Raw genomic sequence first — 12,144 nt, 5'->3', positions numbered from 1 at the left:
CTCAACTCGCAATTTACAAGACTTTCTTCTGAAATTAGTTATTCAAAAATCCTCAAGGCGAAGAATGAACAAGGAAGGGTGTCCCCGACAACCCGAAGGGAAGAGGGTGGGGCTGCCAGATGTCACGTGCGCCACACGGCCTCTGTACTAAGACAGCGTGGTTGTGGCGGATGGACGGCCTTACAAACCAGCGTCTAGAAGACCCTAGGAGCTGTGGGTTCCTGTATGACAGATGGTAAGTGCGGGATCTTGAACGAACGGGGGAAGATGGGCTTTTAATGGGTGGTGTTGGGGCACCCGTGTAGCTGCTTGGGAAATATACAGTTGAATCTGTCCCTAACACAGGCAATAGGATAAACTCCAAAGGGACCAAAGATTTAAACGTAAAAAAAAAAAAAAAAAAAAACTCATTAAAAAATATTAGGGTGGGGAGAACTTTTCTATTGCCCAAAATACAGGGTACAAACGGTTCTAGATTTAAGGGGACTTAAAGAACGGAACGCAACACAACGCCTGGACTTTAATGAGACCCTACTTTGAACAAACTGGCACTAAAATGTATATTGGGGACAGCGGGGAAATTTGACTATGGACCTGTTATCTGTTGACAGGAATTATTCCCTTTGTTTGGTGTGATAATTATGTTTACGCATGAAATTGCTATTTAAAAAAAAGATGCTCACTGAAGCAACGTGGGGTGAAATGCCGTCTTTTCGGTGAAAAAAAAATTATGTCAAAGTGATGCCGGCGCACTGCTGCCGGGACGCGGAGCCTCTGAATGCTTCTAGTTTGGGAAGTTCATTGCCTCTCTGTCCTCATCACAATTAGGAACTGCTTCATAGTCTGAATTTTGTCAGAAAAGACCTCATTCTAGAGAATGCCAAAAACAGCACGCATCAAATGCCGACGTGGACACGCACCCCCAGCCATGCTTCGTGTGGCCCCGTCAGTGCCCCGGGACGGCCACTGCCCGCCGGCCAGCCAGGGCACCTGCCACGTGTTGTGTGTGAGAGGGAAGGAGGAAATCATTTCTCCAGAGGAAAGATCGAGGCCCGGAAGCCAGGCGTGAGGACAGCGAATGGGTGGAATCTTCTAGGAGGAGTCCTGCGCGGGGTGCGTGCCCAGAGCTTTCCCGGGGCAGCCTGGGGAAAGAGCATCGGGGCTGCTCTACGTTCCCGCCTCTGCAGGGTGGAGGCCCAGGCCGGGCAGGGACAGACCGGCCGGGAGACGTGGAGAAGGGGCCGTTCCAGCAGCAGCAAAGACTGAGAACTTACCCCCCCCCCCCCCCCAGTCCTGGGGAGAACCGGGGGAGGCGGCTAGAGAGATTCTGTCACCGAAATCGTGCTTTATTCCCAGGCTGGTGCCGTTTGGGAGAACTGGGCCGTCCAAGAACAAACCCTTTCTCAGGGTAGATGGTCCAAGGTGAGAAAGGAGAGGCCACAGACGGGCAGCCGGCTGGTCCCCTGCAGTCCTTCTAGAAAGACTGAACCGGTCAAGGTCCTGGAGGTGGTCTGAAGCCCCTGACGTTTCCTTTGACAATATGCTGACCCTCGCTGTCAGCTCCCCAACTCGGGTTTATATATTTAATCTGGAAGTGGGTTGGTTTGCCTCTTTACAAACCGCTGCCGCTGCGACACGCTGGCGCTTGGCCATTTTTTAAAACTTGGCTTTAGGTTCAAAACACAACATTCCCTTGGTGTGGTTCTCCCCTATTTCCCGGTTACCCTTCACCCACCTTCCCAGTCGTGGGCTGGGGGTCCCCTTTGGGCCAACCTGTCGCCCCTCCACGTTGGGCCGTGGCGGCTGGCACCTAGCCTCATCTGGCCCCCTGGTCTGGGTGGCACCCCCGGGCCTGGCCGGGGAGCTGGTGCCTCTCTCCAGCCTGAGAACGTTCTGCCAGGTACCAGAGCGAGACGGGGTCTCCGCTCCTGACCCCCTAGCAGAGTCCCTGTGGGAGGGATTCACTTCCAGTGGGATTATTAGAAAAACACGGGGCGCCTGGGTGGCTCAGTCAGTTAAGCGTCCGACTTCGGCTCAGGTCATGATCTCGCAGTTCGTGGGTTCGAGCCCCGCGTCGGGCTCTGTGCTGACAGCTCGGAGCCCGGAGCCTGTCTTCAGATTCTGTGTCTCCCTGTCTCTCCGCCCCTCCCCCTGCTCACGCTTTGTGTCTCTCTCAGAAATAAGTAAAGCATAATAAATAAGTAATAAATGAATGAATAAATAAAATAAGAAAGACAAACACTTTCAGAAACCTTTTGGAGAGAGACCCTACTGGTCTGGCCACACCCCAGGAGCATCCACGTCCACGCCTTCGTGGGTTCGACATGCGTGGCAGCTCACACCTACCTGACACCACGCCTAGGAGAGAGGAGAGGAGGAGTCCCTCCCCGGGAGGAGGAGGGGCAGAGGGACACTGTCAACTCTGACACAGGTACGGGGGCTGTGACGGAGGCAGGGGGGAGGCGCACACGCAGGCGCCACTGGCAGGTCCTGGAGGGAGGGATCGCTGGCGAGGACCGGAGGAGGCTGAGGGGGAGGCTGAAGCAGGCACGTTCGAGAGGCTCAGGGGTCCGGAACGCAGGAGGCTGTGGGTGGGGGTCAGGTCTTTGATGAATTTTCCAGAACCTTAAATGATGTCCTAACGGTGACAGGGTTTAAATGGAAGAGGCCGGTGTCCGTCTGCGAGAGTGGGGGGGCCGAGGAGGCGGGTTAGGGCAAAGGGGAGTAAAGTCGCTTCTGTCTACAAACCGAGGTTTGAACCCTCTGGGTTTCCTGACTCCTGACTCCCGACTCGCCAGCCAAGAGCTCCGCGACCTCGGGCCAGGTGCCACCCCTCGGTGCCAGCCCGTACCGCCCAGGCAGCTGGGGCTGAGGGCCGGTGGGTGCCCGGCCCTGCTCCTCTCGCCACACGCTGTTCTAAGCACCCACAGCGGCGGCAAGAGTCTCACTCCCCCTTTTTCTTAATTAAAAAAAAGTTGTCTTTAATGTTTATTTTTGAGAGAGAGAGAGCGAGAGAGCGAGCAGAGGGTGGGGGGCAAAGAGAGAAGGAGACACAGAATCCGAAGCAGGCTCCAGGTTCCGAGCCGTCAGCACAGAGCCCGACGCGGGGCTCGAACCCACGAACTGCGAGATCATGACCTGAGCCGAAGTCGGACGCTCAGCAGACTCGGCCCCCCCAGGCGCCCCTCCCGCCTGTGTTAGAGGTGAGGAGGCAGAGACCCAGGGAGGGAGGGTGCTGGACCCCCCAGGGCGGCGCCAGGCCAGGCCGCGGAGCCTGGCACAGCACGGGCGTGTCGCACGCCCGTGGCAAATGCCCCTGTGGACGGTTTCCGGCCCCAAGGAAGGGGCTTCTACAGATTCTAAGGACGGGGACGTGGCCCCGGACCCAGCGACACTGCGCCTGGTGATTCAGGGTCTTCACGGTCCTAGAATCGCTCAGCCGCCTCTTCCCTCTGACCTTGCCGGTAACCCCGTAAACCAGGGACACTGTCTGGGGGCCCCACCACTCCGTCCCCGGGAGAGCAGGAGGGACTAAGTGTGGACACGCCAGAGTGCCTCACACGCCACCCGCCTCTGTGAGTCCTCCCTCTCACACTAGGGCCGCTCCGAGGTAGGGGTCCCCGTCCCCGTTGCAGAGCTGGGGCAAACTTGTGCTCAGAGAGGCTAAGCAAAGTGCCTCGGGACACAGACTAGTATAGGACACGCCTGTGACTCACACCAGGATCTGCCTGACTCCAAAGCCGTTTGCTCATCACTGACCGCCAGGGACAGAAACGCGTCAGGTGCAGGGCGTGCAAAGGGGTCTGGCCGAGGGGGCGAGGGCAGCTTCTGCGGTCTGCTCGCCGGGCTGGGGCGCTGGCCTCACCGCTGCCACTAACGGACACGCTTTCCTCGGGGCTTCAATTCCCGCCACCTGGGAAATGAGGGGCAGGGCAGGGCCCATCCCCCTCACTGGGCGGTCGTGTGCATTAGATGCAACGTGCCCGGACCTCGGTCGTTTCTAAATAGGGACTGTTGTGGGATCACAGGAAGAGGTCTGGTGTCTGTCCCCGGTGTCTGACACAGAGGCCCTGAATCCCTGCTACCTCCCTGAGTGACCGGAGCACCCTGGTTCTAACGTGATGACCCCCGGGAGGCCCTGGACAGCTCCAGGATGGGGGCTGGGCACCAGCAGGGCCACGCTTTGACCAGGAGCCTGGAACTTTCAGCTCACGTCCTCACCTGCAGGGAAGGGAGAAAGCTGGACACTGAGTTAGTACCCGATTATGCCCACGTGATGAATCCACCACAAACCCCCCCCGGAATGAGAGGCTTTAGAGCCGCTGAGCTGGCGAACATCCAGGTGCCAGGAGGCTGGTGGCCCCAACTCCACGGGACGGAAGCCCCCGCACTCGTGACCCTTCTGGAAATCACACTATGTGCCTCTTCATCTGGCTATGCATTCGTGTCTACGTGATAACCAATAAGCATCGACAACGCGCCCTCCGAGTGCTGTGAACTGTTCTAGCAAATCCCTGAACCGGAGGAGATCACGGGAACTACTTCGGAGCTGCTCGGTCAGAAGCTGGCTCAGGACTTGCCACTGGCGTCTGAAGTGGGGGCTGCCTCGTGGGGCGGAGCCCCCTGCCCGGTGGGATCCCCCACGCTAACTCCACGTAGGCGGCGTCAGAACCGAATTGTTGGACAGCCTGTCGGTGTTTGCAGAGCATCAGAGACTTGGTTGCTTTCGGGAGGAAAACATGAACGTCTCCACCGCCGTTGTGCAGGCCAGCTGATGAGAAGGGGTGGGCGAGCCGGGGGGCAGGGGTGGGCGAGCCGAGGGCAGACGGCTTCCGCACACAGACTGGGAGCCACCAACTGGTCTCGGGCTGCCCTTGCCCGCGGCTGGACCCGCAGCTGTCCTGTAGGTGCTTCTCTGCGTCGGAGCTTGGCTTCTGCCCCAAGAGACCGTGGCACAAAGGTGCCATCCTCCCCTCGGGGGGCCAGAGGGGCGCGGAGCCCTGCCCCAAACTTGCCTTTTCGCGGCACCCATGTGGGAGGCTGAACCCACCTGCTCCTTTGTCGCTCCATCTACAAAAGGGAGAGGCAGAATTTTTCTTTAAGAGGCCGGATGTAAAATACTTGAGGTTTTCTGGGTCAAAAGCCGACAACCTAGAATATTGTGGATTTATATCATAAAAGAAAAAAATTTTAATTGGTGAAATTCAAATATAATAATTACTGAGCACATTTCTTGAGGTCTCCTAATGAGAGTAATTTTCATTCTTTTTAGGGGAGGATACCATTTCACTGCATTGAGGTTCAAAGCTAGAGTCGCCTCTCGTCAAAATCAACTGCCGTGTGTATCCGTCAATGCTGATCTGTATGGAGATTCCACGGATTTCATCGTCGAAACGGTCTTCGCGTGGATAGGTACCTCACACTATCGGTATCAGGCTGTAAGCACAGGACCTTTAACCAAGCAATACCGATCACCTGACAGGCATTTATGGAATTGTTAGATTTTTCTCTTGATGTTCACCTTTGAGCAGATTAATCGCTTCAACTGAAGGTCAGGCAGATGTTCCTCACTGGAAGTTGGATGGATTTCGCAATATGGAAACTTCTGGGTCTGCATTCCAGTCTACAGGGCACTGCGCAAACTGCAGCGGGGGGTATGGCACCCACTGCAAACACGTGTGGGAGTGGAGGCCTTGCTTTCAGCGTTAACTTCTGACAACACAGGAAGTGTAATGAAGCATTGTGACATCACTCTAACATCAGTTCTTGTTGAGAGGACTCAACCACAGTCTGAATTCCACGTAGAAAACATGGTTTTGCTTTGTGATTGTCAACACCTATGGCATCCTTTCGGACGGCTACCAGATCAAGTCTGCAGCCAAAGCTAATTTCCAAAGCTCTTCGGGGTTGGGGGACAGTGGCAGACGGCAGTTCTTCTCATTCAGAGAAAGCTGAACCTTGGTCCTAGGCTCAAAGACTGAAATAAAACTTTACCACTACTATCCCACCCAACTGTCGTGTGACAGCCCGCATGAGGATACTCAGCTCCTCCTGCTGATAAAAATCCACGGACCAGTGGATGGTTCAGTCCACAAGAGCAAACGATGCTCGCCGCTGTTGACAATACTGGTTCGATAACACGGGATTCACATTTGCTCCACAAAACACCTGTTGACTTAAACGATATAGTAAATAGCCACAGGCTCAAAAACCGGATTATCATCCCAAACTCTGGAAGCCTTTTCTAGTCCACACATACTTTTCCACCATCAATTGTAACGCATCTCAGCAGATTGGACCACAGGCTTACAGAACCCGTTTTCTCCACTTTGAGAACGTTTTTGCCCGTAGATGTTCCACCCAGACTGCCGGCGGAGCTGACATCAGTAACCCCTTGCTCAGCACAGGCTCGTCAAACCATCGAGCCGTGTTGGTGCCACAGGTCAACTCGTGCAACGAGAGTCGGGGAAAAGCACTCACAATCACTCTTCTGGTTTTTCAGTGGACCGTTGACGTTGCCTATAATACCCTCAACTCTTGGAGAGGCCGCTGTCAGAGAAAGGCTAACGGTCCTACACAGACATACATTCCCTGGGCACGTTTCTTCAGCTGCTGCATCAAAACATGATTTAACTGGCCCGTAGTTTCCCCTGCTTGGCTAGCTAACGAGCCAATCAAACTTACATTAGTTGTAGCATCATTATCATTTGTGTGCGTGTGCGCGAAGAAATTCTGTGATTCGATAATCAATTTTCAATGTTCTCCTTTTTCTGGCCACTGTTTTCTTGTGGGTCAGAAATATTTCAGTGCATGTTGAGAGGTCATGCCATATGGCATCCTTTAGGCCAGCTACCACCATGTGGCACTTTAGTGCCTAACTCAGTAACAAAATACTCCACGCTCCACCACGCCTGAGAGGCATGGAGGCATCTGAACTTTCCTTTCCTCCTTTCTTGTTTTGATACGACGGGAAACACTGGTGAGAAAAAACCAAACGTGGAGGGATGGCCATGTGTGCGACACTCAGAACGCTGTTGCGTTGTAACTGTGTCCCAGCTGTGTGTAATCCCCCAGGCAGCAAAATGACTGTGCCACACACTCTCTGTGGCAATTCTTCAACTCCGCCACCGTCGCACAAAAGAAACCACAGAAAAAAATGCAAATTAAAAAAAAAAAAATCTGATGGTATCCCAATACCCTTCATCCAAGGATTCTGAAATCTAAATTTCATGCAATTTTCACATCATGAAGTATTCGTTTGACATTTTCCAACCGGTTAAAATGTACAAACCACTCTTACCTGGACGGGCCACAGGAACACAGACTGGCTGTGATGTGCCGATACTTCATCTATGGCCAACGGCAGTTTCTAGAGCTCTCCTGTTCCGTAAGGACCCACTGCCGTGGAAGAAGTGCCAAGGGCTTGCTGCCAGCCGCGAATTGGGAAATGCGGGGAACGACGGCGAGAAAGCAAGCGGAAACGTTTCCGGGAGACAAAAAGAAAGTGAGGCCTCCCTGGCGACCACTGAACATGATGCATCTATTTTCTCTTCCCTCCCGAGCCTGTTTTTGCCTTTGTTCAGAGGACGCTAGAGCCTCCCCACCTCTTGGTCCACAGCTACGGCCCAGGGCCCCTCTCTCACATGGGAAGGTCTGGATCGAGGGTAGCACGTGGCCCCTGGAGTTGTGGGCACGGACGGGGACTGAATGCCACACGGGACAAACAGCTGCTGTGAGCAGCTGGCTACTCGGCTTTTGCATCACGACACTCCCCCCCCCCCCCCCCCCCCCCCGTCCCCCCTGCCGCGCTGCCACTGGGACAGGGACTGATGGACCCTGGAAGCCAGAAGAGGAGAAAATGACCCAGGGAGAAGGGGGAGGGGAGAGAAAGCAGCACATTCTCCGTCTGGATTCTTCAGAGCCTCCTGGAAGCTATTTTAGTTGCCCCGTTGGATGAAAAAATCCAGAGATATATCCGTTCGTCTCCAAGTTCACGAAAAGCCTGTCAGAATAAAAACTTTTAAGCACCGCAGTGATTCATCAGGACCATGCAGTCACTTTGAAATAACCAAGCTTCTTTTAGGCCCTAAGCTGAGAATCTGTATTAATCGAGATTAAAGGAGTCTCACCCATAACTCTGCTTCTAGCGGTCCGACAACGGAGGGGCACCCAGCAGTCGGTTGTGCCGGGTGATCGCAAAGTCAAAGTCACATGGAGAACGTCCAGCAGGCTGCACTAGAGGCCAGCTGCTGGCCGGATCCTGACCAAGCTGCTTACACTCTCAGGCTGTCTCAAATGCAGAGGGGCGAGAGCGCCTCCATCACCCTGAGGGTCAAGGAAGGCACGAGACGGGGCTAACGTTTGGAGCAGACAGGCTTCTCAGGTTGAAGTGCCCAGGCTCTGCCCTCAGTCACCATCACCTGCCTGAGGAGGACCCGCACCTGCAACCCCGGGCCTGATTTTCCCACCCTCAATCCATTCCCTGGTCCGAACGCGTCCCCCCCCGGACCTCCCACTCAGATGCCCCATAAGCAGCCCGCCCCCCACCCACTCTTGAGTCCTGTCACGGAACACACAAGCATCCGGCCACCTGCTCTACCTCAAGGGCTCCAGGCCCCACAGCCAGCACTTGGCCATCTGCAAAGTCGCCGAGCCAGAAAGCCGAAAGACGCCCGGCCTCTGTCCCTCGCCACCTCTCTGCAACCAATCCTGTATATCGATCAACTCTCTTTCCTAAATAAGCAGACGCTATCCATGTAGCAACAGGCCTCTCGGTTTCTCATTAGGCCAGGCTTTGAACATCCTGTTACCTTGTCCTAGATTCTAGAACATTCCCACTACCACTTGCGTGACTCCCATTTGCCCATTAGATATCAGCTTATGCCTCAATTCTTCAGGGAAACTCCCGAGCACCTGGACCAGAATGCCCTTGGGCTTACTGGGCGTTATTCGCCGTCTATCTGCTCCCACTCCCCAAACCAAACAGTGACATGCTGGTTGGTGTCATCCCTCGGTGTGCAGCCTCGCTCCTTACACCCAGTGGCTCCTGGCCACCCTCTGCTAGGACAAACAAGGCAGAGCTCGCAGAGGCAGGGCTGAGCTGGGGAGAAAAGCCAGTTGGTAAGCATCCACACGGGAAGGCCTCAAACTCGAATCTTCTCAGCCACCATCCGATGGGCGGGAGACGCCTTCGGAAAAGCTCCGCTCTGGGAAGGAAGGGACCAGTCTTGCCAGCGTCCACCCCCCACACGTGGTGGAAGACCTAGGAGAGAGTCAGACTTGGGTCAGAGGCAGTGGGAGGCAGACAAATAAACCCGGTGAGCACTCTGCCAACAGCAAAGTGCCAGGCAAGTCTGGGATTAGTGAGGGAGACCAGCCCTGCCCACGCTGGCCCAGAGGTGTGCGGTGGGTGCCGGGGCCCGGGTGCGGTGCTGGGGCCCAGGTGCTGGGGCCTGGGGCAGCCATGTACACACAGGGCAGGCCAAAGACCAAGAGCTGTCAAGAGGTTTGGGTTACAAGTAGATGGTCATCTGTTACTTGAATTTTAGGTGTGTGTCGGGGGGGTTGTTACTGCTCCTCCTAAAAGAATTTTATCTACCTCGGCTGAACACTAAGATCCCATTATCAGATCTGTTACTTTCATCTGTATCCAAAGCCACAGGCCTGCGTCATGCACATATCCCTGTGAGGTAACACCAGTCATATATATTCTAACGTTAACGAACGGGCTTTTTGTCCTAAGAAAATTTTGTCCTTAGGTTTGTTCTAAGGAAGGGAATGAGAAAGGGATCACGTTGAGGGACTCCAAGACGGTGGAGGTAAACAGTCCCCTAGCATATCAACAAAATAAAAATAAAAAACAAAACAAAAAGCCACCAGCAGCTAGCCCTTTAATGTTTTCAAAATGTGGGTTATAACCAATTCAGTTCTAGAAGCTTCCCCAATATTCACAGTTTATGAACCTGGGAACCGATTATCTGCTTATCCTGTTTTCTCCCTAACTCTGAAGGCTAACCACGCAACACCTCGCCTTGGGGTGGTGACAGGGGCGAGCGGAGGGGGGGCCGCTGTACACGACGACCAGGTCTAACCTCAGTGCCTTTCCAGTTTCCTCCAGCCTTCTTGAAGTTGTAGAGAAAAATCGTACTTGAAAACCATCCTTTATGAAACACTTAAATATCATACATTACCTCAAACTACAAAACCTAGAACCTCAGAATTCTCAAACAGGTATAAGTAGCAGCAAAACGAAGTAGTGAAGGAAAAGTTGAAGCCCAGTGACAGACTCCAGGAATAAAACTGGAAAATAATCCTGTTTAATCATTCACAGAAAACACTACTACCTGAGTTCCCATGGTGTTTGCTAAATGCATATAGAAAAGGTAGACCGATTCATGCTCCAGAGTCAAACTCTGTACTTAGTTACAAATTACATTTACCGAGTGCTTCCCGTACTGTGCGGAGGCCCTTATGTTCACTGTTAGCTCACCGAAGCCTACGGAGAAGCCCATATGGTGGATACCAGTTACTCCCGTTCTACAGAAGAGGAAAGTGAGGCTGGGAGAAGTAAAGTGACTTGCCCGAGAGAAGAGCAAGGACTGGACCCCAACGCCGAGCGGACAACCACGGGGGCTCCCGAGTTTGCTGGCTCCGCCCAGGTGGCTAGTGCCCTGGACGACCCCACGGTCTTACAGACCACGTGGGGCCACGGTGTGAAGGTCCCGTCCCTGGCCCGCTGTTGGGAAACGTAACACATGTCATTCTCATGGGACCTCCGAGGGCTGCGGAGGGGTCACATCAACCCAGTTCCAAAAGGGAAGACGACACAAAGACACAAGTTGTCAAAGTCCTATACACTCCCACCTGGGGACTTCTGCTCTCCTGGAGGCTGGTTTGTGACATTTTATAATGTGGTGTTGTGGTGTAAGTGCTGGATTTTAGTTGCTCATTTATATATATTTTAATATCTCTGTGTATAAAAACTTCAGTAGTAAAACCACACTTTAAAATGCTTTCCTGTGGACTTCGCTCGGATGAGCTGCACGCACCTCATCGCCCCAAAATGGCCTGGCTGTGGGTGCAGGTCACCCGTAAAGCTTCCTAAAAGCCCCAGATGCCCAACCCCACCCCCCACCCCTCTGGCAGCGACTGTGCCATGACTTTTCCTCCCCACTTAAAAAAATGCATTATTAGCCGAGAGGACTCCCGCTCAGGTTCTCCGCTCCCCCAGAAGGCAGGTGAGACTGGACCGGACACCAGAGGGAAGCAAGGTTCAGGCCCAGCCGGTGCCTCCGTGCTCCCCCGTGCTCCCCCGGAAGGAGAACCGCGAGGCCCCTACGCCAAGATTCACACCCCTGAACCCCCCTCCCGTAAAGGAAGAAGACACGATCTCAAGGTGGGAAACCAGGAAAAACAAACCATCTTCGGGTAAGGAGACCGCTGTGGTGTGTAGACACGGGTTTCCGCCAAAAGTAGAAATGGCCAAATGGCCAAAGGGACCCCACACCCCCGGCCTGGTCCTGGTTTTCACTGACCCAGGAAATTTGAAAAGGAGTTTCGCTCTCACAAAAAAAGGCCGTTACCGCGCTCATGTGGGTCTTTTGTACACAGGAGTGGCCCAACGCTACCTTCCGGGAAGCGAGGGACACTCGCCCCTGGTTATCCTGATGTGCTGAAATCTCCAAGTGTTACTTGGCGACACAGCCTTCTTTGTGTCTTTGAACAAGATTTACCCTAAGAAACTGGGAACAAATTAATGACGACAAGTACCCTGTGCTCACGGAAGATGTGCAAGAACCCCCTGGGCTCACTGCTCACTTCGGGCAACCAAACCCCGGGGCGCTGGCTGCGCACACTCCAGGGACAAAGACACACAAAGCGATGGCCCACTTACCTTGCTCGAGGAGTCTGCACAAAAGTATCTAGTGCCTGAAACACAGGGATATGTAAACACTACTCATGAGGGTGGAAGGCCAGGTGACCCCCGCCGGACGGCTGTCAGCGGAGAGACAGACAGATGGAATGGCTACGCATTACAAGGGACGACAAAGAATAAGATAAGCTATTTTCTTAGGGTCTCCTTTCTTGTTCTTTGTCCTAAAAATTACTTAATGGTATGTTTTCATCCTAGGAAATGAAGCTAGC

The sequence above is a fragment of the Hyaena hyaena genome, unplaced genomic scaffold (assembly GCF_003009895.1).
Source record: "Hyaena hyaena isolate Hyena2069 unplaced genomic scaffold, ASM300989v1 scaffold_2, whole genome shotgun sequence".
Classification (NCBI taxonomy): Eukaryota; Metazoa; Chordata; class Mammalia; order Carnivora; family Hyaenidae; genus Hyaena; species Hyaena hyaena.
This window is presented reverse-complemented; position numbering follows the sequence as displayed.